The sequence below is a fragment of the Hyperolius riggenbachi genome, chromosome 5 (genome assembly GCF_040937935.1).
Source record: "Hyperolius riggenbachi isolate aHypRig1 chromosome 5, aHypRig1.pri, whole genome shotgun sequence".
Lineage (NCBI taxonomy): Eukaryota > Metazoa > Chordata > Amphibia > Anura > Hyperoliidae > Hyperolius > Hyperolius riggenbachi.
In genome coordinates this window covers 79777656-79805010 of record NC_090650.1, presented here as the reverse complement: position 1 = coordinate 79805010, position 27355 = coordinate 79777656, and the positions used below count along the sequence as shown (strand labels likewise).

General features: G+C 42.4%; 1 protein-coding gene across 12 annotated transcripts in view; it reads right to left on the bottom strand.

Annotated features, from left to right (window-relative positions):
• Window positions 1-27355, bottom strand: part of KMT2C (lysine methyltransferase 2C) — a 302604-nt gene that overhangs the window by 240027 nt on the left and 35222 nt on the right. The window contains exon 1 of one of the 12 annotated variants that reach the window (XM_068235902.1): window positions 25736-25839. The exons of the other annotated variants lie outside the window; for them this stretch is intronic. The gene's annotated coding sequence lies outside the window, so the exon portion shown is untranslated. Of the gene's footprint in view, window positions 1-25735; window positions 25840-27355 lie in introns of those variants that run through there. 12 annotated transcript variants of the gene reach the window in all.

The window sequence follows — 27355 nt, the reverse complement described above, 5'->3', positions numbered from 1 at the left end:
AATGTAGTTTTATAACTGCAACTGTGACAGAATGATGCAATGTTATAAAATAAAAGTTAAATAAAATAAAAATGAGACTTTTCTTTGCTACTAATGTTCTATTCATTATATCTACTACACATGGAATTCATCACAAGTTTTTTTTTGTACATAGCAAGGAAATGAGCAGCGCTACTTAAAAACAGACTAGTGCCTACCTGCAAAAGAGTGCAAGCCCCACTTGTGGGGTCGAATACACACCGAGCATACACATGACCTGTCTACCACTAGAGGAGGATGTTGGTTTCCATTAACCTCCTTGGCGGTAAGCCCGTGCTGAGCACGGGCTATGCCGCCGGGAGGCACCGCTCAGGGCCCGCTGGGCCGATTTGCATAATTTTTTTTTTTTGCTACACGCAGCTAGCACTTTGCTAGCTGCGTGTAGCATCCGATCGCCGCCGCAACCCGCCGATGCGCCGCTATTCGTCGCGCCGCGGCCGCCCCCCCAGACCCCGTGCGCTGACTGGCCAATCAGTGCCAGGCAGCGCTGTGGGGTGGATGGGAGTCCCCTTTGACGTCACGACGTTGATGACATCATCCCGCCCGTCGCCATGGCGACGGGGGAAGCCCTCCAGGAGATCCCGTTCTTTGAACGGGATCTCCTGATCTCTGATCGCCGGCGGCGATCGGAGGGGCTGGGGGGATGCCGCTGAGCAGCGGCTATCATGTAGCGAGACTTGTCTCGCTACATGAAAAAAAAAAAAAAAATTCAAAAACACTACTTTGCTGCCCCCTGGTGGACTTTTTTAAACCGCCAGGAGGGTTAACAGCTTGCATGCAACCTATTAAGTACTCGTCCCTTCCACTGCGAAGAAGTCAATCCTCCATGGGAGGGGCCTAACACTAACTAAATCCTAACCTATGTATATGCATAGCCTGGGTGCGGCTAATCAAATAAAATCGAAAATTGAAAATTGCGCAATCCCATGGAGGATTGACTTCTTCGCAGTGGGAGGGACGAGTACTTAATAGGTTGCATGCAAGCCGTTAATGGAAACCAACATCCTCCTCTAGTGGTAGACAGGTCATGTGTATGCTCGGTGTGTATTCGACCCCACAAGTGGGGCTTGCACTCTTTTGCAGGTAGGCACTAGTCTGTTTTTAAGTAGTGCTGCTCATTTCCTTGCTATGTACTAATGTAATTCGTTTTTGGTCAGCTGCTCCCACTTAACAGCCATGCTTTTGGTGTATATGCAGAGCTTCTGTTTGGGTTCAAGGTGTGTTTGTAGTTCCTGGGGGGGCTCAGCGCATCTCTGATGGAGGCCATTTGGAGGCGGCCTGGTGTTGCGCTGATCCACCTTTTGCGCAATTTACAAGGGTTTTTTTGCTTCAGGTTTACTTTAAAAATGCTTACAATTACGCAGCGCTGCGTAATATGTTGGTGCTTTATAAATACAATTAATAATAATAATATAAGATAAGGAGATGCTAATTTTCTGAGTTGCAGAATTCTGGAAAAGCAGTAACTATGATAACAGACAAAACTGTATACAGTAATGAGAACCTTTACACTAAAGGTACTAATGCAACATTTTCCTCAGCCAAGGTGGTGATAAAGGATCATCTTGGGTAAAACTTCATCAGTCCAGATTGTCCCCAAACATCATTTAGCAAACCTTTTTAGCAGATCAAACTATAGGTGCCCATTATCGGTACAATTTTTTTTGATCAGCTCTGATCTTTCGACACAATATGAACGATAACTAATCAGAAGGCAATTATCGATTGTTCACATTTACTGAACGATTCCTTGATTCAATTTAGAACATAAAATCCAACTTTCGGATCGATCTTATCCTATATAGCAATTGAGCAAAGAATCATAAATGGTGAATTCTCTATACAATTTTGTACATTCAAATCACATCAAAAGATCACATTTGTTGAAACAATTGTACCGTTAATGGGCACCCTATGAACGAGTGATATTTGTTTGATACCTGTCCCTCATTCTAACAGAACATTCGTATGTAAGTTAAAGGTGCGTACACACATCAAATTTTGAATGATCAATCACTGGCCAATTTTACCACTTCTATGTAATATGAGAGCTGACCTACAAATCTGTAGGCCCTCATACTACATGGAAGGGGTAAAATTGCATGTGGGTATGTACACCAACTCTTAAGCTACGTACACACATACGACAACGATCGTTCGTTGTGAACGATGAACGATCTTTTAATTGATGAAAGAACGACTTAAGCAAAAGTAGCTTTTAAAAGTGTGTAACGATCTGCTAGTTTAACGAACGATCTGGAAGAACGTCGCAGTAGAATACAGGAAAATGCGTGTTTTCTGCGATGGATGTGATGCCAACGAACGTTTGGCTCACGTCTAGCCATTATTATATCTTCTGTACAGTGAAGATGTCACATACTCTTCCTGGAAGTGACATCATAGAAAGTTCCGCCCGCACGTAACGAACGGTTCAAACCGTATGTTACACTATAAAACTTACGTTATGTATATTACATTACAGTACGAGAACTCATACTTGAGGTATGTAGGCAGAGCATTTAGATAATACAGCGTTTAAAACAGGATAGAGTTTTTAATGTGTTTTTGTGTCCATTAAAATTACAACTATGGTAAAATCATGGAGCAATTAACGTGTCACAGGACACATTCATAGAACGAACGTTAAACAACGAAAACCACGTGTTGTGCTTGCACATTAAGATGAAAACTTCTATGGAAATCTAACGAAATGCGCAAATGAGCCTAGTACGAACGACCATTTACTAACAATGTATTCGTTTTGCAAACGATCGTCGTTTAAATAAATCCGCCAAGGCAGATCTTTAGTTTTTAATGATCTAGCTCGTCCATCGTTTGGCTTAATGATCGTTGGAGGTTTTTTCAAATGACTATAGTCGCATGTGTGTACGCGCCAAGTAAGTCTGGTACATACATCCAATTTTACCCCTTCATGTAGTATAAGAGCTTACCAATATATATCTGTTCAAAGTATTCACAAACTGTTGGCCCTCATGCTACATGGAAGTGGTAAAACTGGCCAATGATTGGCTGTTCAAAATTAGATGTGTGTATGGACCCTTATGCTACGTACACACCATACAATTTTGTGTTAAATACATGGTTCGATAGATCATTTCCGACATGTCCGATCTTATTTTCAATCGTTTTCCTGATCGATTTCTTATAGAAGTGAATTGAAATAGAGAAGAAAAGATAACGGAACCGAATTGGAAATCGATCAGAAAATCAAATCAGAAATTGATCGGACGGAAAATCGACCGAAAAACGCATTGTGTGCACCCAGCATTTGAATCTGAGAAGATTCCAGTGCCAATAATCTAAATATTTATTTTTATTTTTTTACTTAATTACATACCACGCAAACTTTGTCCGCAGCATCTTTACCAAGCACACTGTACTGTTCACATATTGTAGTAATTACATTATAGAAAACAAAAAACAAAAAAAGAAATAGAAAAAGATATATACAGCCAGGCTTTTTAAACACAGGACTTCAAAGCTAAAACAAGCTGAATAATTTCCTCAACCAGTGGTTTCCTGATGATAAAACCAATATCAAGGAATGTTATAAATAACTTGATCTCGACGCTAAAATACTATCTGGACAAGACTATTCACATGGCTCTAGGAGTGGGCTGTCCCCACTCTTGTACTATTTACGTTACAAATTCACTTATTCCACAGATCACAAAACACCACTTGTTAGTCAGCAAATAAAACATGTAGGTTCTAAACTTCACTTTTTAAAGCAGAATATAAATATAATTTTTTTTTATTTTTTATTTAGCCACTTAATGACAAGCAGACTTATAAAAACGTCCTGCTAGAGCCTCTTAACGGCTCCAGGACATTTTTCTAAGTTAAACAGCGCTTCTGCCGCTGTGCGCGTGCACGTGCGTTCCCGTGCGCATGCACTTGAGATTAGTGAGAAAAAAAAGACCCCATAGAAAAAAATACACCTTTATTTCCAAATAACATATTGTCACCATACTTTGCACTAGGGACATAATTTAACCCTCCTGGCGGTAAGCCCGAGCTGAGCTCGGGGTAAGCCGCCGGGAGGCACCGCTCAGGCCCCGCTGGGCCGATTTGCATAATTTTTTTTTTCCTGCACGCAGCTAGCACTTTGCTAGCTGCGTGCAGTGTCCGATCGCCGCCGCTACCCGCCGATCCGCCGCTACCCGTCGCGCCACAGCCGCCCCCCCCCCCCCCCAGACCCCGTGCGCTGCCTGGCCAATCAGTGCCAGGCAGCGCCGTGGGGTGGATCGGAGTCCCCTTTGACGTCACGACGTCGATGACGTCGGTGACGTCATCCCGCCCCGTCGCCATGGCGACGGGGGAAGCCCTTCAAGAGATCCCGTTCTTTGAACGGGATCTCTTGATCTCCGATCGCCGGCGGCGATCGGAGGGGCTGGGGGGATGCCGCTGAGCAGCGGCTATCATGTAGCGAGACCTCGTCTCGCTACATGAAAAAAATTTTTTTTTTTTTTTTAAAAACGTATTTGCTGCCCCCTGGCGGATTTTGTCAAACCGCCAGGAGGGTTAAAATCTTGTGATAACCAAGAGAAATAGGTAGATAAAACGTGTGGGTTTTATGTACAGTAGCAGTGTTTATATTAAAACTATAGGGGATGAAATGGGAGAAAAATGTGTATTTTTTCACTTTTTCCTTGTTTTTCCCTTTGAAATGCATAGAAAATAAAGTAATTACTGAAAACAAATATCAACCCCAAAAAGCCTAATTGATGGTGAAAAAAACAAGCAATAGATCATTTCATTGTGATTAGTAGTGATTAAGCTATTGGCAAATGAAATGGATGAGCACTGAAAGGTGAAAATCTCTTGTCCGTTAGGGTAAAAACCCCTTTGGGGTGAAGTAAGTATCATTAGAAACTTTCCTGAAGTGTACCAATTACACAGTCACAAACAAAGGGGGAACTATCTCCTTAGTTTGCAGAAATAAACTAAAAAAAAAGTAATAAAAGTAAACAAAAAAGCGGTTTAAGGGCCCTTTTCCACTAGCCTGCGATTTGATTCTGATCGCAAATTGCAAGGTACATTAAACTAATGGAAACTGCAGCAGCAATTTCCATTAGTGCGATCCGATTGCAATGCGATTTTGGTCAAAGCGCAAACGTCGCTCTGCCGCGTTTTATATGCGATTGAGCTGTACTATAATGAGTATAGTAGCTCAATCGCAAACGCATGGTGGAAATTGAAACGCGATCGCAATCGCGATCGCATTTCATAGTGGAAAAGAGCCCTAATACTCTGTCACTCTATTAGAAAACACAGTATTAGGCTGGTTTCACAGTGGGACGTTAAAGTCCCACGTTACAGCAGCCAGTAACGCAGCCTAACTCTCAGCACTGTAAAATCAATTGTGAGGTTCACAGTGCCCACGTTACGTTAAATAGTAACGCAGAACGTTTAAACAAAGTGCTGCATGCTGTACGTTATACTGGGCTAAGCAGCGTTAGACTGCTTGCACATGCTCATTAATGTTGGAGGAGGAGGTCTCCCCTCCTCCTCCGCGGCCAGCCACAGACTCGTGGTAGGACTGAAGTGTTGTCTGGATCATGAACGAATCGTTCATTTGATCCGGATCTTTTTTGTGAGTCGAATCATTCGGATCATCACAATGAAAGATTCGGTTCACAGTGGATGTCTGTCTGGAAGAAACAGGAACATATAGAATGTACAGTCTGCTTCCCTAGTAAAATGATTCAAATTATTCGGTTCAAAGATCCGGATCTTTTCAATGATCCGATTCAAATGATACGAATCCTTAAAAAGATCCGGACTTCCTATCACTAACCTGGAGCGGCTGCTTTGAGAGCTGCATAACGCAGCTCAATCTGATGTCCAACTTCAACACCACCATATGTTGCGTTAGGGGCACGTTATGCGACCTTAACGTCCCCTAAAACGCAACGTCTTGGTGTGTAAGTAGCCTTAAGGAACTTAAGCTACACCGTAATGAAAGCCAATAAATATATGACCAGTGTACTAGACCCCTCACAAGTACAATTTTTGGAGGTTGAATCCCAACTAAACCCTAAATTTAAAGTTGGAAAATGTTAAACCCACATCGTGGGTGGAGTAAAATAATTACAAGTATTCATTTTGGCACTGCATTTTCAAGAAAAATTATTTCTCTGAGAATAAATGTGGTACCTGTGGCTGCCTGTAGCTGTAGCTGACTTCTGCACTAGGTAGACTTCCTGTTCAGAAAGTGGGGCCTTGAAATCCCACTTCCTGTGAACCACAAGTCTATAAGTATGCAGTGCCAGCATAGTGAGTGAGTAAAGCTCTCCCCATCTCTTGTGCATAAAACTCATCTTGGATGAGGTGTGTGGCCATCTATCCAGCTAGGCAACCACATTTTTTCTGTCCTTGTCACTTCAATTTGCCACCTTTTTTTACCAAAACCAGTAATGCTGGTATATAACCAACGTTTTATTTTGATCAAAACATATGTCACTATTTCTCTTACCTATCAACTAATGGGATACAGGGTCCGAATTTCATAGACTTTTGGCTTTATCTGAATGGACTTACAACCTTATCTCCACATAGTAAAATTGTATGAGTCCTTAGACTGAAGATCTCGTCATCAAAATACTCTCTTTCCTACTTTTGGACCAAAAGCTGTTTGACTCATGTAACATAAGATCCCTAACTACTGTTCTATTCTCCATGTTACTGTTTGTAACTGACTTCATTTTTGATTTTGAATAAAAAACAGTTACAAAAAACAAAACAAAAAAAAAACATTAATGCTGGAAAAATGTAATCTGGCTTGTAGCACTACTTTGAATCAGAAGTCAATACTGAATGACCTACCAGCTAAATGTGTAGAAGGCAGGAAGGCTTATATAGCGTATTGGCAAGCACACTGAACTCATGAAAATGGTATCTTGACGTCCTCTTTTGCTCATATTATCTTATCAACCTACCTGATTGCTTGTAAAATTTGCCTGGTTACATTTTAGGTTTGGCTTTACAATGTGAAAGGTGAATTTAGGACACAAGTCTAAGCTCTATGGCATCTGCAAGAAAATAAAGCACTAGTGTCACATAGCAAGTGCTGAAAACAAAATGCTAGTTCTGACTTTTCCTGCAAGCCTAAATTCCAGGGCTGTGGAGTCGGTACAAAAATCATCCGACTCCAACTCTGACTCAGTTTTGGAAACCACCGACTCCAGGTACCTAAAATGGCTCGGACTCCTCGACTCCAACTCCTTAGTCTAAATACTTGCCAGGGCTGTGGATTTGGTACAAAAATCATCCAACTATGACTCCAGACTGCTCAGTTTTTGAAACCACCCAACTCCAGGTACCCAAAAGTGCTTTGACCCCACAGCCCTTGCAGAAGAATTGACTCCCAAATCCTCCGTTTATGAAACCACTGACTTAGACTCCAGGTACCCAGAAATTGCTCCAACACCTTAGTTCCACTATTTTTATTACCATGCTCTAAAGCAGGGGTCTCAAACTCGCAGCCCGCGGGCCATTTGCGGCCCTCGATACAATATTTTGTGGCCCTCGCCGGCAAAAGCTTCCTTCTAGTTCACTTCAGTGCTCCCAAGTAATCCGCCGCATCCCCGCTGCTAAACGAGGGCTGCAGAGCCCCCAAATCGCCCGGGAGGCAATCCGCCGGCATTTCCTGGAAGGGGCAGAGCTTTCAGCTTCAGCTCTGCCCCTCCTGACATCAATCGCCGCACGGATCGCCGCCTCTTCCCGCCCCTCTATGTGAAGGAAGAGTGAGAGGGGCGGGCAGAGGTGGCGATGCGCCGCGATTGTGAAATCCCTTATGCGGCCCAGCATCATCCTGACTTTGCCTCCTGCGGCACCCCAGGTAAATTGAGTTTGAGACCCCTGCTCTAAAGCAAACCTGTACTGAAAATTCCTCTTTGTTCACTGTGATCAATGGAATCCTCCATCCAACATTTTGAGAATCGCCATTACCCCATAATAGCTTCCTGATCAACACACTGTTAAACTGTAATATCGCCCACTTGAGCCATAGGGCCTGTTTCCACTACACACGGATTCTGGATGCAGAAAAACTGACTCCATTGAATGCCTATGGCCCTGTTTCCACTAAACGCAATTTGCAGATTTCTGCATCATGCATCGTTTCCCATAGCCACATCCAGAAATCTAAATGCAGAAAAACTGACGCAGAACTGGTGGAAAAAGGCACTATAGGGAAACATGGACTTTACATTGCTCGTCAGTTGTCCTTTCAGTTATAAATGACAGCAACTGATATATATATATATATATATATATATATATATATATATATATATATATATATATATATATATATATATATATATATGTGTAACTGACAGCAACTGGTATATTTCAGTTCTGACAAAATCTTGTCAGAAGTGGAACGGATCGTTGTAAGAAAAAAATGGTGCGCTTCAGAAAGGAATTGATGGCGAGGAAAATATGTTATATTCATTTGCAGGTACACCATGTGTTTATTTTAAATAATTTCACTTGGCTCAGGTTCACTTTAAAGATAATCTGTACTCGAAAATTCTTACAATAAAAGGCATACCATTCTATTAATTATGTTCTCCTGGGCCCCACTGTGCTGTTTCTGCCACTCTCTGCTGCAAACCTGGCTTGTAATTGCCAGTTTTAGGCAGTGTTTACAAACAAAAGATGTGGCTGCTAACCAGCATGCGATAGGCTGAGAAAAGCTCAGTCTGTGACTCACACCGAGCCTGCAGGGGGCCTGGAGAGGGTGTGTATAACTTCTATCCTATCACAGCAGAGCAGCACATTCCAGCATGAGCCGACAAAGTTGACAAAGGAAAGAAGATTAGATTATATAACAGAGATAATACAGCCACTGTGCAACTAGGAAAGACTGCAGTAAGACAGACCACATTAGGACAGGTATAGGAACTCATAGGATAAAATAAATAAGGCTGAAAATATTGTTACAGAGTCTCTTTAAGTGGCTTCACCCACCAACAGTAAAAAAATCAGGAACTCCTTTTTCCCTGTGACGTCAGCTAAGTGTACCCTCAGAGACTACTGATTATTCTGAAAAGCACATTTCCCTGCAGGCAATCTCACGTTATATATTTAAAGAGACACTGAAGCGGAAAAAAAAATGATATAATGAATTTGTTGTTTAGTACGGATAATTACTAGAACATTAGTAGCAAAGAAAATATTCTCATATTTTTATTTTCAGTTATATAGTGTTTTTTATAACATTGCATCATTCTCTAATATTTACAGTTTACACACTGCTCAGGAAAACAAAAGTTTGCTTTCTTAAAACAAAGTATTTGCGATAATTCAGGATGGAGTGAGCTCGGAGATGTCTCCCAGTGCATCGCTACTGCAATATGCAAATCACCCATTATCCTCCTTAGAAGCTAAACACACCTCCAGATCCGCTGGAATGCAATTTCAGCTCACACTACTCAGCATTGTAAATGTTTTTACGGAGCAGTCTTGTGAAATATTGACCTGTCCTCCGGAGAGAAAAGGAAAATACAGTGACTGACAGTAGAGATCACAAGCTTCAGAAGACAGAGCTCTCTGCGACTTTGAAAGTCATGGAGCTCAATGGCTTTTTTGCATAGATAACTGGAGTTTCTTAACTCTTCCTGTACTGGAAACAATATTAGACTTATGTCTTCTTATGTTTTATTTCTTAGCTGTACTACACATACAAATCATTATATATATTAAAAACATGTTGTTCGCTTCACTGCCTCTTTAAGTAGTATAATCAACTCTTGATTGGCTAGGTTGGTGTCAGGCTTGTTTGAAACTAGCACAAGTATGATGCGAGCTACTGCTGTGTGAATCACAAGCTACTTCCAGGTAAGAATGGTCAATGAGACCGTAAAACTTCTGGCTTGCATGCAAATATAATGCAGTTTGGAATTGGACCAATCAAAAACAACAGGAACTGCACTTGGTTATCTGATTTGCAAGCTGCATACAGTTTGGATGAAGATTGCATGCAAGCCGTCATCAATAACACCTTAGTGACCATCTCTACCTCCATGGCAAAGAGGAACCTGTTCAGCATCACTGTGATGCTGGCACTGGAATGCAACCCTATACGGCAGTGATCTGCAGAAACTGCAAGTCCCACAATGCATTTGCCTTTATGAATCATGACTGTGGCTGTCAGACAGTGCATTGTGGGACTTTTAGTTCCTTTTAGTTTAGTTAGCCGGAAAGAAAAGTTTGCAGATCACTGCTATACAGCCTTTAAAGCTGGTCATACACTAGTTTCCGTTTGATTTTGCTTTCAATCGATATTATGATCAATTTTATGACCAACAAAAGAACAGCATTTGCAAATCAGTCTTTAGGCCCCCTGCACACTGCAAATCTGATGGATGCGATAAAAAAAAAAAAAATGCAGCATGCAGTACCGATAAAAAAAAAAATTAAAATTAAAAATCGCAAATCGGAGGTAAAACCGCATCAAATATCGAAAATCGGAATCGCGAGAAGTATGTGGAAGCTGACATTTTTTCCCCTATTAAACAAAAACAGTTGCCTGGCAGCCCTGCTGATCTATTTGGCTGCAGTGGTGTCTGAATCAAACACTTGAAGCCAGCATGCAGTCTCGTCAGATCTGACAATGTCAGACACACCTGATCTGCTGCATGGCTATAGCTAAATTTATTAGAAGCAGAGGATCAGTAAGCAAATATGGCAGCCTCCATATACCTCTTGCTTCAGGTTCCCTTTAATATCCATCATAATATTGATTGCAAATGTTTAAACCCACTTCCGTTAACGGATAAGAAGACATTTTGCCTAACTGAATATTTAATTGGGCGAAAAAAAATTGCACAGTGAATGGCCAGCTGTAAGCTGCCCATGCAATACTAGCACCAGTTGGACAGTAATTACAAACAACAACATTATGGCCAACATCGCGTACAACCTGAGTCAAAGAAGCAGCATCCTCGGCCATTAATTGTTCACTGCTGGTTGTTCGCGGGGCCGTTCGCAGTGCTGATTTGCTCTGGCGGTAACCAAATATTTAGCCCAATGTGACGTTTGTCAAATTGGGCTAAATTTTGCATAGTGTATGGCCAGCTTTATGGCTTTTCTCCACTAGCCGCTTTGCCAATAACAATAACACTGCAATTCACAGTGCTTATTTTCCACAAGCGTGCTTCGTTTTTTTACCCGTGTGCATTCGTTGACCTGCATGATTCTTGGTGTGATCGCATTTTGTTCCCAAAAGCTACATGGCGCAATCGTGGCAAGTGGAAAAAGCAGCTAGTGCAATCACAGCACAACTGCATTTGCTAGTGGAAAAGGACCCTTATGCTGGGTATACACGGCTCGATTTTCGCGCTCAATTCCGCGCCCCATCGTTACTCACACACAATTCTGTGTGCGATTCTCTTATCTTTTTCCATGGTCTCCTGTTCGGAATCGAGCGCAGAAACGATCGGGCGCAAAATCGGACGTGTCGGAAATTATCAGTCGAGCCCTCTAAATGGCTCTAAATCGAGCCGTGTATTCCCAGCATTAGTCAGTCAGAAAACTGCTATCAGACAGGAATTTTACCTGTAATCAGTGAGAGAGACACTTGCTGCATAAGGGACAGACACTGGATGGCACAATAGGACTAGCAATGTATCTTTACATAGACATAAGTAATGGCTAAGCAGGCATGCACTAGCATTTGATAGGAACAGCACCCACTCAGAAGGGAAGTGTGGCAAGACTAATGATGGTCTCTGCGCCCTGAGACCCAGCAATCCAATCAAAATGTAGTCTGCACCACTTAGGTAAAGGTGCCCATACACTCGTCAGATTAGCAGCAGATAGATCATCAGGTGGATTTCTTATTTATCAGATGTGTTTTTAGAACATTTTTTACTAGGAACAGATCTCCAATAGATTTCAGTTTGAAATCTATTGAAATTCGATCTGATGGCATTTTTTTGCCACCAGATTTCCATTAGGTCCAATGCAAAATGATAAGCAATCTCATCAGATCGACCTAGATTTTCCACCCTGCCAGTTCGATGGAAATCCATCGAAATCGGCCATCGATCGGTCGATTGGCCAACCACTTTGCAATCGATCGATTTTGATCGATCGGCCAGAAAATCGGCTGAGTGTATGGGCCCCTTATGCTGGGTACACACTGAGATTTTCTGGTCGATTTACTGTCAGATCGATTATTTCCAACATGTTCGATTTGCTTTTCGATCGTTTTCCGAGCATTTTCCGATCGATTTCCTATTAAAGTGCACGGAAATCGATCGGAAAATGCTCGGAAAACGATCGAAAAGCAAATCGAACATGTTGGAAATAATCTGACAGTAAATCGACCCGAAAATCTCATAGTGTGTACCCAGCATTAAGGCTCTATTCTAAAGAGGAGACTGATGCTGGGAATACACCATACAATGTTGTTAGATTCTTCGGTTAGATTTTTCTGTTAGATTTTCCGTTAGAATGCATAATTAGTTGGTCATTATCTCTGGTGCATTGTCTTCTGTTTATCTCCTGCTGAGTAGAACAATGCCTAATTGCTGGGCAGATAGATGGTAAGATAGATAAGTTTCCAACATGTTAAACTTTATCTATCTGGCAGGTAAATCTAACAGAAAATTGTATGGTGTATTCCCAGCATGAAACAGGGGACATCTGCTTCTGGCTTATCTTCCTGAAACAATAAAAGCAGTAAACTATGAGACACCAGCTCCACTGTTTCTCTTCTCAAGCAGGAGACATCAGGAGATGCCACATAGGCATATGAACATTTTTACAATAGGAACATAAATACACCGAATATAGATCATCTGATGTTTGCAGAAACCTTTACCTTTAGGCTTCTGACAAGTCTGCCCTTCAGCAACCCTTCAAACCAGAGTCTCTGCAACTATGTACACGCAGAGAATGATGTGTCTGAGAAACTTTGAGAGCGCCAAGTATCAAAACATCAGGTGAAAGGAGGAAGCCGTTCAGGATAAGTCACATGCTTACATACACCCTTTCAATGCTATTTAAAAATGTTTGGACAGTTTCCAAGCATTTTCTACATGTTTGCTCTCTTCTAAATAAAGGTAAGTACAGAATATTTAGGACCGAGGGAGATACTGGTTGCTTGGCAGTTGGCTCACAAACAGGAAATTGTCAGGACCTACTGTATTTCTTGACATTACACTGTGAGAGGGGTTTCACCACAATATAACCCATACAGACCCCTCTGATGATCTAGTCGAGAAAACGTAAAGAATTCTTGTGGGAAATGGTGTATCAGCTACTTATTGAGACGAAGTTTAATCCTTGGTTTCAGTTAATATTTAAATCCTTTGCAGATTCCCTTCCCCTTATGCTGGGAATACACGGGTCGATCCGGCGGCCGATTAGCCGCCGGATCGACCCCCGCCGCATCCTCGCAGATCGATTACCGCTCGTCCCAATCGAGCGGGCGGGGGTCGAGCAGCGTGATCAGACCAGCTGAAGATTATCAGCTGGACGGATCAGCTGCTCGATACACGGTACACAAACGTACCGTGTATCCCCAGCATTAGGCCTCGTTCACATTGCATGCATTGCCGTCCGTATTTCTCACAACACATGTAGGAAGCAGACATGCACGACATCAGAAGTGCATAGACTGCACTGTCTGATGTTCACACTGCATGCGTTCCGTCCCAGTGCGCAAACTCATGCTGAACGTATTTTTTAGCAAGACGTGCGGCTATCTTACCCATTTTAAAGGTACTCAGAGCTTTAAAATTAAAACGATAGTATACCTACCTGGGGCTTCCTCCAGCCCCATCCGCTCCAATCGCTCCCACGCCACCATCCTCTGCTGCCCGCAGCTTCGGGAATCTGGTCCCGTCACTGACGTCCGTCACGGCCAGCTATGCAGGAGAAGTGTGCTCCTTGCGTATCTCTCCAGCAGCTGCTGGATACGTAGAGGGCGCACTTCTCTTGCGCCAGACTGGCTCAGACTGACGGTTGTGCGGGGACCTGGTTCCCGAAGCTGTGGGCAGTGGATGGCGGCGGCGTGGGAGCCATCGGAGCAGATGGGGCTGGAGGAAGCCTCAGGTACGTATACAATCTTTTTAATTTTAAACCTCTGGTACACTTTAGTTAACATAACTCATAACTAATGTAACTTAATGACAATATGTTTGTTTAGGCTTTAATGCTTTGGAGGTTGCTAAATGACAGGTAAAATACTTTAACACTATCAGACACAGTTAAAGTGGACCCAAATTAAAAATACAAGATTTCAAAAATAAAATCTATTTTCTAAATTATAATAATAAATAGTCTTTTTTCAGCTGCATGATGACAAATATAAAATATTTTACAGTTATTGGAGGAACCCCTCCCTTCCTTTCAAATTGCCGGGAATTTTCTGGCAAACTGGTGGAGTAAATGGTGTCCAGCAAGGCCTGGTGCACACCAAAAACCGCTAACAGATCCGCAAAATGCTAGCAGATTTTGAAACGCTTTTTCTTATTTTTCTGTAGCGTTTCAGCTAGCATTTTGCGGTTTTGTGAAGCATTTTTGGTGTAGTAGATTTCATGTATTGTTACAGTAAGCTGTTACTGAACAGCTACTGTAACAAAAACCGCCTGGCAAACCGCTCTAAAGTGCCGTTTTTCAGAGCGGTTTGCGTTTTCCTATACTTAACATGAGGCAGAAACGCATCCGCCCGGGAGTATGCATTTCTGCAAAACGCCTCCCGCTCTGGTGTGCACTAGCCCATTGAAATACATTACCCTAGCGGATCCGCACCCGCAAGCGGATCGCAAACCGCAGCAGAACCGCTCTGGTGTGCACTAGGCCCAATGGAGGAATTGCTAATGGCTGCCCCCAGTATAACCCTAGCTATGAAAAGAGAAGGGTGAAAAGCATGCACTGAAATAATCATAGGCTTGAAGGAGTGTTTATTTATCTTTGTATGTGTCAGAGTGGTGCAACTAAATATTTTTAATTAAAAAAATGTTTGGTTTTGGTCCGCTTTAATGAGCAATAAAGAGAATATGGGCAAGATATAACCCCCAATGGTAAAAGCAAGTATACATCGCTGCGTATTCTCCCCCAAAATACTAAAAACAGCAGAATGGGGAAAGGCACTCACACCTCAAGGTCATTAATATTCTTAGACTGTGGAGGCTCTCGCTTACCCCACCTGTCTGATCATATGTAGAAGAGCACAGTGGTATTATTTGTAATAATAAGGTTGCTAGATTACACCAAGATTACACCATTAACTGCACAGTTCAAATCACAGGAGCCATGATTTACCAAAATATGAAGAAATAAATAGTGAAATTACTGTCCAATCTGTATGAAAAATAAATATACAGTTCACATATCTAACAAAAAATATATGCTACCATTACCATTTGACCTTCTGCTAAAACTACAACAGGCTACTAAACCAAGATGGTATTTGATTATGGTAACAAAATAATGCTCCTGGCCAGGAATCTTACATTCTACCAAGTTGGCCATTCTAGTTCCCCACTCGTCATTGCCAACGTGAATGAGGAGACCGATAACGTTTCGCCCTTTTATATGATTAAACAAACTACAAACATTCATTAACATTGAAGTGTAAAGACTAGAGGCACTTAAAGTGGATCCAAGATAAACTTTTACTCATTGCATAATTGTGTTTCTTTCATATAGTTTATAGGGCATTCCTCAAGCCCAATACTTTTTTTTTGTTTTAATACTCTAATTCACTATAAACTAAACAATCTTCGCCCACAGCTTCTCCAGAGTGCCTTGGCACTGTATAAAGGGCTTATGGGAGCTCAGTCTGGGCAGATCTGGGAGATTTCAGAGGCAGAGGGGAAGAGGAGAGGGGAGTGAATTTGTCACAGGCTGAGGACTGGAGATGCGATCAGCTTTCCTGTGTGTAATGTGACAAACAGAACATGGCTGCCCTCATTGTATTGTAGTATTCAGGAAACATTTTACCTCAGGCAAACCTAAAGTTAACTCTCCTGTCAAAGTTAACTCTTCAATCCTGAGGTGCTAATCCTGCTACTGCTGAAATTCTGTTAGTCCCCACGTTTATTGCCTGATGAAGCGGGCGTGGCCTGCGAAACGAGTTGCACTTTTGGGGTATTATATAATAAATGTGATTACTATTATACAGACAGTCTTTCGTGTCTGCTTTATGGAGGTAAGTCCACCGCTTCCTCCAAGCAAATTTTAATGGTTTTATCCACTTTTACCCTGCTGGCACCTCTGTTCTTTTGCTGTATCTCTAGGTATGTGAATGAAATGCAAAGTATATATGCATATTTATGCAGCTTGAAAAATGGACCAATCCAATTCCATCTTGGCAGGATTCAACTGGTCAATTTAAAGCTGGCTAAATCTGCATTTTGAGCAGTACAAAGCTAGTGGTTGTGGAAACGTATCTACATTTTAGACTATGGCCTCAATTCACTAAGATCATGCTGGAGATAATAAGGCAAGATAAAACTTGCCTCCACACAGTGAGAGAGTTATCTTATCTCTTCATTCCTTAAGTTACCGCCTCTGTAGTTAATTTACCTCCTCTGTAGTTATTTTCACATGCAGTTAATTAACAGCCTGTCTTTAACTCTGGAGTTATTTTAAGGATTGGAGAGTTAACTTAAAGACAGAAGAGTTAACTTTAGGTTTGCCTGAGGTAAAATGTTTCCTGAATACTACATGCCTTATCACCATGGTAACAACTCTAGAAGAGTTATTAAAGACAGGAGATAATCTTAGTGAATTGAGGCCATTGGCCTCAATTCACTAAACTTATCTCCTGCCTTTAATAACTCTTCTAGAGTTGTTACCATGGTGATAAGGCATGTAGTATTCAGGTAACATTTTACCTCAGGCAAGCCTAAAGTTAACTCTTCTGTCTTTAAATTAACTCTCCAATCCTTAAAATAACTCCAGAGTTAAAGACAGGCTGTTAATTAGCTGCATGTGAAAATAACTACAGAGGAGGTAAATTAACTACAGAGGAGGTAAATTAACTACAGGAGAGGTAACTTAAAGCGGAACATAACCCTGCATTTCAACTTTGCTCTAAAATATTATTTACAGCATATTATATGCAAAAAAATTTTTTTATTTACTAGACCAGCATTGGAAGGGTTAAACACAGACGTTTCAAGTTCCGTGGAGAGATATGCAGAAGTTCAGATTGTTACATTCTATGTATCTATTGATAAACAGTTACACACTCTTTGGCAGTCCTCCAAGCTCCTTCTCAGTCAGAGAGATGAGTCATTCAACACTTAGATACATTTCTGTAAACAAAATGTATCTCTTTTCAGCTTCGGATGCGTCTGCAGAAATCTAAAGGAACTTTAAAGCCCTGTGTAACCCTTCCAATGCTGGTCTAGTAAAAAAAAAAATGCTGGTTGCATATAATATACTGTAAATAATGTTTTAGAGCAAAGTTGAAATGCAGGGTTATATTCCGCTTTAAGGAATGATAGAGGTAAGATAACTCTCTCACGTGTGGAGGTAAGTTTTCTCTTGCCTTATCGCTAGCATGATCTTAGTGAATTGAGGGCAATGTCTTGTGAAAATAAGAGAAAAATCAGTTCCAGCTCTAGAATCTCTTCTTTGCCACATATAGCAATGTGATTAGCAAACAAATAACTTATAAAGTAACTGTTTAGGGCAGGGTTTCTCAAACCTGTCCTCGTGACTCCCCAATGGTGCACGTTTTGCAAGCAGCCTCACCTATCCACAGGTGGGGTAATTAGTGTCTCAGCTAGGTGGATTCAAAGTAGCTGAGACACTAAATACCCCACCTGTGCAGAGGTGAGGTTGTCTGCAAAACATGCATTGCTGGGGAGCCACAAGTACAGGTTTGAGAAACACTGGTATAGGGGCTTGGACAGTAGTCTCCTTCTGTAGACTTCTCAGAAAGTCAAGGTGGACCTGAACTCTTGCACAGAACAGAAGGAAAACATTGAGTTTAGCCTGTCAAATCCCCCCTCATCTGTGATCAAGCACAAGTTGTAATTAAATCCCTCATCTCTGTCAGCTGCCTGCCACAGCAGAGATTGAACCGGTAAACAAAGGATGTTAAAGGGAACCTAAACTGAGAAGGATATGGATTTTTCCTTTTAAAATAATACCAGTTGCCGGATTCTCCTGCTGATCCGGTGTCTCTAACTTTTAGCCACAGCCCCTCAACAAGCATGCAGATCAAGTGCTCTGACTGAAGTCAGACTGGATTAGCTGCATGCTTGTTTCAGGTGTGTGATTCAGCCACCACTGCAGCCAAAGAGATCAGCAGGACTTCCAAGTAACTGGTATTGTCTTAAAGGAAACATCCATATCCTTCTCAGTTAAGGTTCCCTTTAACAATATGTCTGCTTCCATGAAAGAAGGAAGTAGACAAACTGAAGATGTATTGCAGGATTTGTATCAGATGTAACAAAAATGTTTTTCTTTAAAGATTATTATGCCGTTGCTTATCTTTTACAGCAGAGAGAAAGTACTGAGTTCAAGTCCACTTTAAGCACCTACCACCCTCCTTCCAATCTGAACATCAGGATGATGTAATCAAAGCAGCACCTCCACTCAGAATGAAACCCTGTAATATCAGGCAGACTGCGTCTTTTTTTTTTTTTTTTTTTTTTAAATTTAAACTGAAGATTCCTGCATTGTTTTTTTGTTCAGAACAAATGAATGGGCACTACTGCTGCCTACCATTCAATAACATTACTTGCCCTGCGGTTATGCTGACCCTCTGCCTTAGAACTGAGTCACTGACCCAGAACAATGTATGTTTATAGCAGGTGTATAACTCAAATCACCAAAGTCAAATCACCAAAGTCAAAAGGTCAGTATGACAGACAGGCAATTGGCATTTTTACAAAGGGGAAAGCCAGAGCAACTTTTATATATTCCACTGACTTCTGGTTTCCTTTTGCGTACAAGATCAGCAGATCTGAGAAGTACCCACTAAATTTCAGATATCAATCATCTACCGGTTCCGGCATTTTTAGGAAGGGTTCTTCCATCGAAAATCAGCATAGAACTTAAACAGCACCCTGTACAGCAAAACATCAGCGTTTTACCAAATCAGGTGCATCTCCAAAGGAAAATATGCAACACTTGTGAAAGCAGCAAGGCGAATGTGAGATAACATCACAGAACTGCATATCACACTTCAGAATAATACATTCTATTAGCACCTGGGTTTTATTACCCTCCTTGCAGTTTTAAAATGTGAATTCTCTTCTGTACCATAATAGATCATCAACTTGCTGTTAAAGAGAATCTGTATTGTTAAAATCGCTCAAAAGTAAACATACCAGTGCGTTAGGGGACATCTCCTATTACCCTCTGTCACAATTTCGCCGCTCCTCGCCGCATTAAAAGTGGTTAAAAACAGTTTTAAAAAGTTTGTTTGTAAACAAACAAAATGGCCACCAAAACAGGAAGTAGGTTGATGTACAGTATGTCCACACATAGAAAATACATCCATACACAAGCAGGCTGTATACACCCTTCCTTTTGAATCTCAAGAGATCATTTGTGTGTTTCTTTCACCCTGTTCTCATGCACTGAAGTTTCAGGCTGCTCTTTTCTTCCTGCAAACAGCTTTGCCCTTGTTTGTAATTCCTCAGTATGTGAAAGCCCAGCCAGCTCAGAGGACGATTTATCCAGCTTGTAAAAGATAAGCGAGAAGAGAGAAGCTGCTCTAATCTAAATAACACACAGGCAGTGTGCATAGAGGGGCCTGGAAGGGGGAGTTCATAGCAGAACCACAACACTGAAGAACTTGGCAGCCTTCCAGACACAGGCTGACAAGTCTGACAAGAGAGAGATAAGTTGATTTATTACAGAGATAGTGATAGTATAAAGTGCTGCAGTAAGCCAGAACACATTAGAATAGCTTTTGGAACTTGTAGGATGATAAAAAACAGGATGCAATTTTTGTTACGGAGTCTCTTTAAGAGGCACATCGCTAAAACCACAAATTGAAGGATTTCTGTAGCAAGGTAGGGGGAAAGAGAGTTGAAGTTACCTGGGGCTTCTAACAGTCCCCCGCAGACATCCTGTGCCTACGCAGCCAGTCACCGATGCTCCTGTCCCCACCTCTAGTTCACTTCTGGAATTTGCGACTTTAAAGTCGGAAAACCACAGCCCCTCCACAGCCGCAGCCTTGCTCCCGCTGTCACTGTTTCCAAACAGGACCCCCCTAAAGTACTCCTTTAAATAAATCAATAGAGTAAGTGCCTTATATACTCACATATAAGCCTAATTTTTCAGAACATAAAATGAGCTGAAAAGTTATCCCCTCAACATATTTGTGAATCAGCGGAGCAGAACAGATGCTGGAGCAGGTTTTGTTACTGGCAGAGGAGCGCAATGATCTTGCACTAGTGATCCTGCTCTCACCAGCTGGCTCCCTACTATGTCCGTGCCCTGCATCCCCTGCAACATGGGAGTGCAGAGTGCGCTGCTGAAGGCTTGCGTGCAAGCAAAGTGTCAGCAGTGCAATGACCAGGTGTTCTTCCTGTGTGGCAATCGCTGTGTCTCATGTCTATTATGCCATCTAACGGTGTCTTAAAACACAGCTGTATCATCCTTCGGACTCATCTGGCTATGTGGAAAAGGAACAACTTGTACTGGGGGCACATATGGCTACTGTGGAGGGGGCTTATATGCGAGTCAATCACCTTTTCCTGGTTCCTGGGGTACCTTGGCTTACACACTTGTCGGCTTATATGCGAGTATATACAGGTAGTTGAATTAATAAAGCAGGCTACTTCAAGTCCATAAAACATAAATTCACAGTTTTTCCTTTCTTCTGGGGGGGGGGGGGGGGGGGGGGCTGAAGACGTGGTTGCCACAGAATAGGTGTAGTAATTGTGCGCAGAGTTGTAGCATACAGCAGAAGTAGATTTGACTTGGTTTCCAAACAGGATTACCAGACTAAGCCCATGGCTCAGTATAGCTCAGGTAGCGGAACTTGTAGGGTAGGAAGCCTGCACTGCTCAGATAGCAAGAATATAGGGTCCAAATAACATTGTCACGATCCACATCTGCTGGTGACTTGTTACATGGACTTTCTCTAGTCATCAGCAGAGGTCTCCACTGTCTTCATAAGACTTTGGTAATACTCATGTGGTTCCTCCTATTTTACCAGCAGGGGGCAAACCTCCTCAAGAACTGCATTACCTGGACATTGCTAAGGAGAGGAAAACCGCATCACCTGATTCCTCTGCACAGGATATAAGCCAGCATCTGAGAATCAAGCTTTGCTAGTTCATCGTTGCTATTTAGCCTGAGTGCTAGCCCATCCTGTTCTTGTTACCTCGGTCCTGTGTATCTTTATCTGCTTACCTTGTATGACTTTTGCTTTTCCTGACGATCCTTTGCCTTGCGATTATTTGTACTGCGTTTGTTCTCTGATATTGACCCTTGCCTGTCTGACTATCCATACTGCCTGCTGTTTGTCTTTTTATATTGCCTGGTCATATGCTCCTTGTGTAATTTGTAAATAGGTTGTACATACTTACTAAGCGGGTTTAGGGATTGTGTGCACACAGATCTTGTGTATATACACTGGTTGCTCTGCATATCCCAGTATATGCAGGGAGCACTTGTATATACATATTGGGTTGGGATAATCTCCTGTATCCTTTGCATACAAATTCTTGTACAGTTCACTTGTGTTGCCAGTATTGCATTATCCACATGTGTGTGTATTTATATATTGCAATTCTCACAAATAAACCTTTAAACATCATCCTGGTTTGTTCTCAGTATTTCCATATCAGTGACAGCAATTCTTATGATCTGCACTTGTTGCATTGCATGGGATCATAACAAACATATTAGCATAGAAAAAAGCTTTATTCACTTTAACCTCCTTAGCGGTAACCCCGTGCTGGACACGGGGTAAGCCGCCGGAGGGTACCGTTCAGGCCCTGCTGGGCCGATTTTCATAATTTTTTTTTTTGCTGGACGCAGCTAGCACTTTGCTAGCTGCGCCAGCACTCTGATCGCCGCTATCTGATGTGGCGCGCCCCCCCAGACCCCGTGCGCTGCCTGGCCAATCAGTGCCAGGCAGCGCCGAGGGGTTGTTCGGGACTCCCAATGACGTCCCGACGTCATCCCGCCCCGTCGTCATGGCGACGGGGGAAGCCCTCCAGGAAATCCCGTTCTTTGAACGGGATTTCCTGATCGCCTATCGCCGGAGGCGATCGGCGGGGCTGGGGGGATGCCGCTGAGCAGTGGCTATCATGTAGCGAGCCCTGGGCTCGCTACATGATTTAAAAAAATAAATAAAAAAAACTGCTGCGCTGCCCCCTGGCGGAATTTTTCATACCACCAGGGGGGTTAAAGGACACAAAGTGAGAAGGCCGCTAAATGTATTTCCTTTTTAACAATGCACGTTGCCTCGCTGTCCTGCTGATCCTCTGCCTCTAAGGCACTGTTCACAGTGGTCAGTTGAGTTGCGGAATTATTCTGCATGTGAACTCACTGCCCATGTAATTCTATGGCCCTGTTAACAGTACTGCGTTGTAACTGATTACATTATAACTCACTGCATGAAAGCTAAGCATTAAAGTCTATGTCCAGCCTCCATTGCAGTTCACAGTCATAAGGCATTATAATGCACGTGTTATGCAACTGACCACTGTGAACCTAGCCTCGTAGTTTTAGCCAGAGAGCTGAACACTCATGCAGATCAGCTATTTCACTGAAGTCTGACTGGATCTGCCACATGCTTGTTTCATGAGCGTGTATAAGTCACTACTGATGTATGAGAGATCAGCAGGCCTACCAGCCAACTGGTATAGTTTATAAGAAAATAAATATGCCAGCCTCCATATGCCTTTCACTTCAGATGTCCTTTAAGGAAAATTCAGTGTCGGACTCTTCTGCAGTGAAAGTGTAGGGGTGCTAGAGAAAGAATTGCCACATTTAGGCGAATATATTCTTTACTTCACACTTATTTCTATACTTCGCACATAAAGAAGCATTTATTACAACCCCCATCCAAAGCTCACTCGAATAACAACCTTTATTATTCAAGGTTTGCCTGTTTGGAAACCAAACTTTATGGCTGCATTATCTCTGTGACGTTAGTTACTAGTTGCATGTGACTGTCCCAGTTCGAAACGGCATACTAACTACATACAATCCCCATGCAAGCTAGAATTATTAGCATCTCACTGACGGTCATTAAAATAAAGACACAGCAGGAGTCACCTTGGTGCACAACTTCCTGCTGCCTCATCCGTTTAACAAAAAAAAAAAAAAACCATACAGAAGAGGTTTCCTTATTTATAAAGCAGTGATAATAGAGTTATCATTGGTGGAAGTGCTCTGCATAAGGACCACCATCCTTAAGATGCCAATATAAATGCAAGTCAATGCGAGATAGCATCACCTGATGCTTTTTCCTCTCAGGAACAGCAATGTTTTAGTTGTGTTATCTTTGGGTCACCACAAATGAATGGCTTCCTTAATCACTGCAGGGCTTTTATTTATCTTTTAACACACCACAATAATGGCAGAAAGAATTGCAGTGATGTCACAGAAAATTACTCTGGTAAATATTGTGATTTTATAAAATCAACCAAGGTCTGCATGCACAGCTGAGGTTAATGGCATTCTTTCACAATACTTCTGAGAGGCAGAATTCTAATTTCATGGGCAAAAGAAACGATCTAAGCTAAGGCCTCTTTCACAGTGGGACATTAAATTTGCACGCTATAAAAAAAATTATAACGCAGACTAACGCACAGCAATACAAAGTCTGTGAGACATTTATAGTGCACACGTTGCGTTGTGTGTTACATGTAACAATATTTAGTAAGTGCTGCATGCTGTGCATTTAGTAATACATTTGCTGCGTTATGTGTGTTGCACATACTCAGTAATGTTTTGGTTTTTTATAATGTAATGCATGTGCCGTTTTCGTTCCATCAGTAAGCGACGAAAACGGTGCACCGAGAGACACAACGCAGTGCAAAATAACGTCCAATTTCAAAACCTACATGCGCTGCGTTAGGGACACATGGTGCGATTTTAACGTCGCATCAAATGCAACGTCCCACTGTGAAAGAGGCCTTAAGCACACTTAAACTCAGAACTTCATGTCAGCTCTAAAAGAGAAGCAACAACATAACCTTAAAGAGAACCCGAGGTGTGTTTAAAGAATGTTATCTGCATACAGAGGCTGGATCTGCCTATACAGCCCAGCCTCTGTTGCTATGCCAAACCCCACTAAGGTCCCCCTGCACTCTGCAATCCCTCATAAATCACAGCCATGCTCTGAGGCTGTGTTTACATCTGTAGTGTCAGTCTCAGCTGCTCCCCCTCCTCCTGCATAGCTCTGGTCCCTGCCCCCATCCCTTCCCTCCAATCAGCAGGGAGGGAAGGGATGCAGGCGGGGACTGGAGTTCTGCAGGAGGCGGGGAGAGCAGCAGACTGACACTATAGAGATAAACACAGCCAGCTCTGACAAGCTGTTTGTCAGCAGCGTGGCTGTGATTTATGAGGGATTGCAGAGTGCAGGGGGACCTTAGGGGGGTTTGGGATAACAACAGAGGCTGGGCTGTATAGGCAGATCCAGCCTCTGTATGCAGATAATATTCTTCAAACCCACCTCGGGTTCTCTTTAAAAGAAACATTTCTTTGTTACAGCTTATACAAATCCTGCAATAAATCTGCAGTTTGTTTAATTCCTGATTTCATGGAAGCAGACATATTGTTTACATCCTGTGTATACAAATGAGCTCTCTGCCGTAGCTGTCAGCGGACACAGCTAAAGGATCAAATTACAACTTGTGCTTCCTCACAGAAGAGGTGTAATTAGACAGGCTAAACGCTCTAAATACACACATGGTGATTTCTATAGGTTTTCCTTCTGTAATGTGCAAGAGTTCAGGTCCACTTTAACAAGGGTATTGTTAATAAATATTGAGAGCAATTTACACATACCGACTTGGCAATTTACACATACCAACTTAGAATTTAGAAGAGCTGCTATCTGCAATTTTAACTTACAAGTTTTTTAGTTTTTTTGGGAGAGTGGGGGTTGGAGGGGTTATTTTTTGTTTATTTTTTTATTTAAAAAAAAAAAAAAAAGGAATTTGCAAAAGGCTTAACTGCAACAGACAGATCAGAACAACATTTTTATTTGGCATTCATCTTGATTACTCCTGTCAATTGAAATTAGTTTCAATTATACATACTGTAAAAACAGAAAAAAATAAAATTTCTAGAATTAAGGCAAAAAGACCACTTAAGGATGGTCAAGCCCCCCACCCCCCTCCCAATCATTAATGCAACCCCGCCCCCAATTGCAATATTGTGAATTTCCAGAGCGAAAGTTGCCAGCTATAAGAGAAAAAGTAGTGAGCACTGTAAATCAGTCTGCAGAGCCAGCTGCCAGGAAAGCAAGAGTTAATACCCCCAATGCTGGAACACTGACAGCTCCGCCGTGCAGCCTATCAGAACGAGTGGGTGCTATTAAAGGCGAGTGTTATGCCAGGGCTGATAACAAGCATGTAGCTCATTAATAGCAGGCGGATAAGGTGATCGCGAGAAGCACATGACGGGTTAAGCCCCGGTGACATCACTCCCTCTCCCTCTGGCTGTCAGTGTCAGCTGGGCGCGGAGTGACACAGCGCACGTACGTGGCAGCTCTCACCTGTGTGCCAGGTCACATGTCCCCCGCCCCCTCTTCCACGGCAATCCGTTCCGGCCGAGCCTCTCTCCACTATCCCCGGTCACTTCCAGCCTATTCACGGCGTTATCCGTACTCTCCTCCGCCACTAACTCGCAGCCCTGGGAGATCCCTCCGAGCAACAGGACCGCAGCCCCACCCCCAGCACGGGAAGTAGATCCGGCACAAGCTGCCGCCAAATCCTGGAGCGGATCGCTGGACTGCTACATCCCCCATGTGACACCCGCTGAGCACAATGCCCCACGGCCAGCACAACAACACTCCCAGCACTGCTGCACAGGCCACAGCGATCAGCCGGACTGTCACTTACACAATCCATGCCTACATCAATATATTGCTTCCATCCATGCCAAAATCCACACTACAAACTGTCAGCTAATCATCAGGCCCATCTCAATTCTCTTATATTCATTTTCTTTCACTAATATCTTTATTTCTCAACACTCAGTAAGCAGACCACAGCCACAGTGGATTATGTACATTTTGAGGTAAAAAAGGACAAATTATACATATAAACAGACCTGAATAAAAGTATTTTCAGTTAATTGAAAGCATTACGGAATGTTTATAAAACATACATACAATACTATAGAGCGCAACCAACAAATATTTGCAACAAGAGATACCTGATGGCCACAAGAGAGCGTAAGGACACTTTCACGTTGTGCAGGTTGTGATATGATCCCAAAGCATCATTGCCAAAAAGTCCCACCCGACACTATACAGTGAAACATACAGTACAATCTAAGTATGCTTCTCCGCCACTGTAACCACACGTTATCTGGTTAACGGCCAGTATGCTGTGAGTTACTGCGTCAGAACTCGCCACACCGCATGTGAAAGCCCCATGACAATATAATTAGGATAGGGTCCACTGCAATGCAACAGACTTCGTGTGAAAGGGCCCTAAATAACCAAAACCCTATAAAAACACTGCAATAAACAGAGACACAGCCCATCACATGAAAAAAAAACCCAAGTCCAGTACAATTTATTTTCTAAAGCTATAGACAAGACACATTGTTTTATTTATACAGTGCAGACATCTTCTGTAATGCTTCACAAGGTGCATAGCCATGTTGCTAATTGCCCCTTAAAGGAGCTCACACTAAGGTTTTTGACAGAACTATTATATATAGTCTGTAACCTAAACTAATGCTGCATAATATGTTGGCGCTTTATAAATACAATACATAGTAGTGTGTGCATGAAGCTTAAGCAGGATATAGTGTTCTCCCCATGCTCTTTCAGCCAGGTGCTCCACCCGGCTAATTTTTGTGAGCACCCGGCTGTCAATGGCTCCCCTCCTCATCCTCTTCCTATGCTGTAAGCAGATTTGCACAGAGAAGTGCCACCCTGTCAAGGCCACTTTTTCATGCTACCTGTCTGGAAAAATTCTGGGGAGAACACTGTAGTGGCTGAATAGTGTACTGGTTAAGGGCTCTGCCTCTGCCACAGGAGAATGCCTGTTCAGTAAGCCTGCACCTATTCAGTAATGAGTTTCTTGGGATAGACTAACACTGCAATTGCCTACTGATTGCCCCTTGTGGCTGCCTCGCAAGCACTTTGAGTCCATCAGGAGAA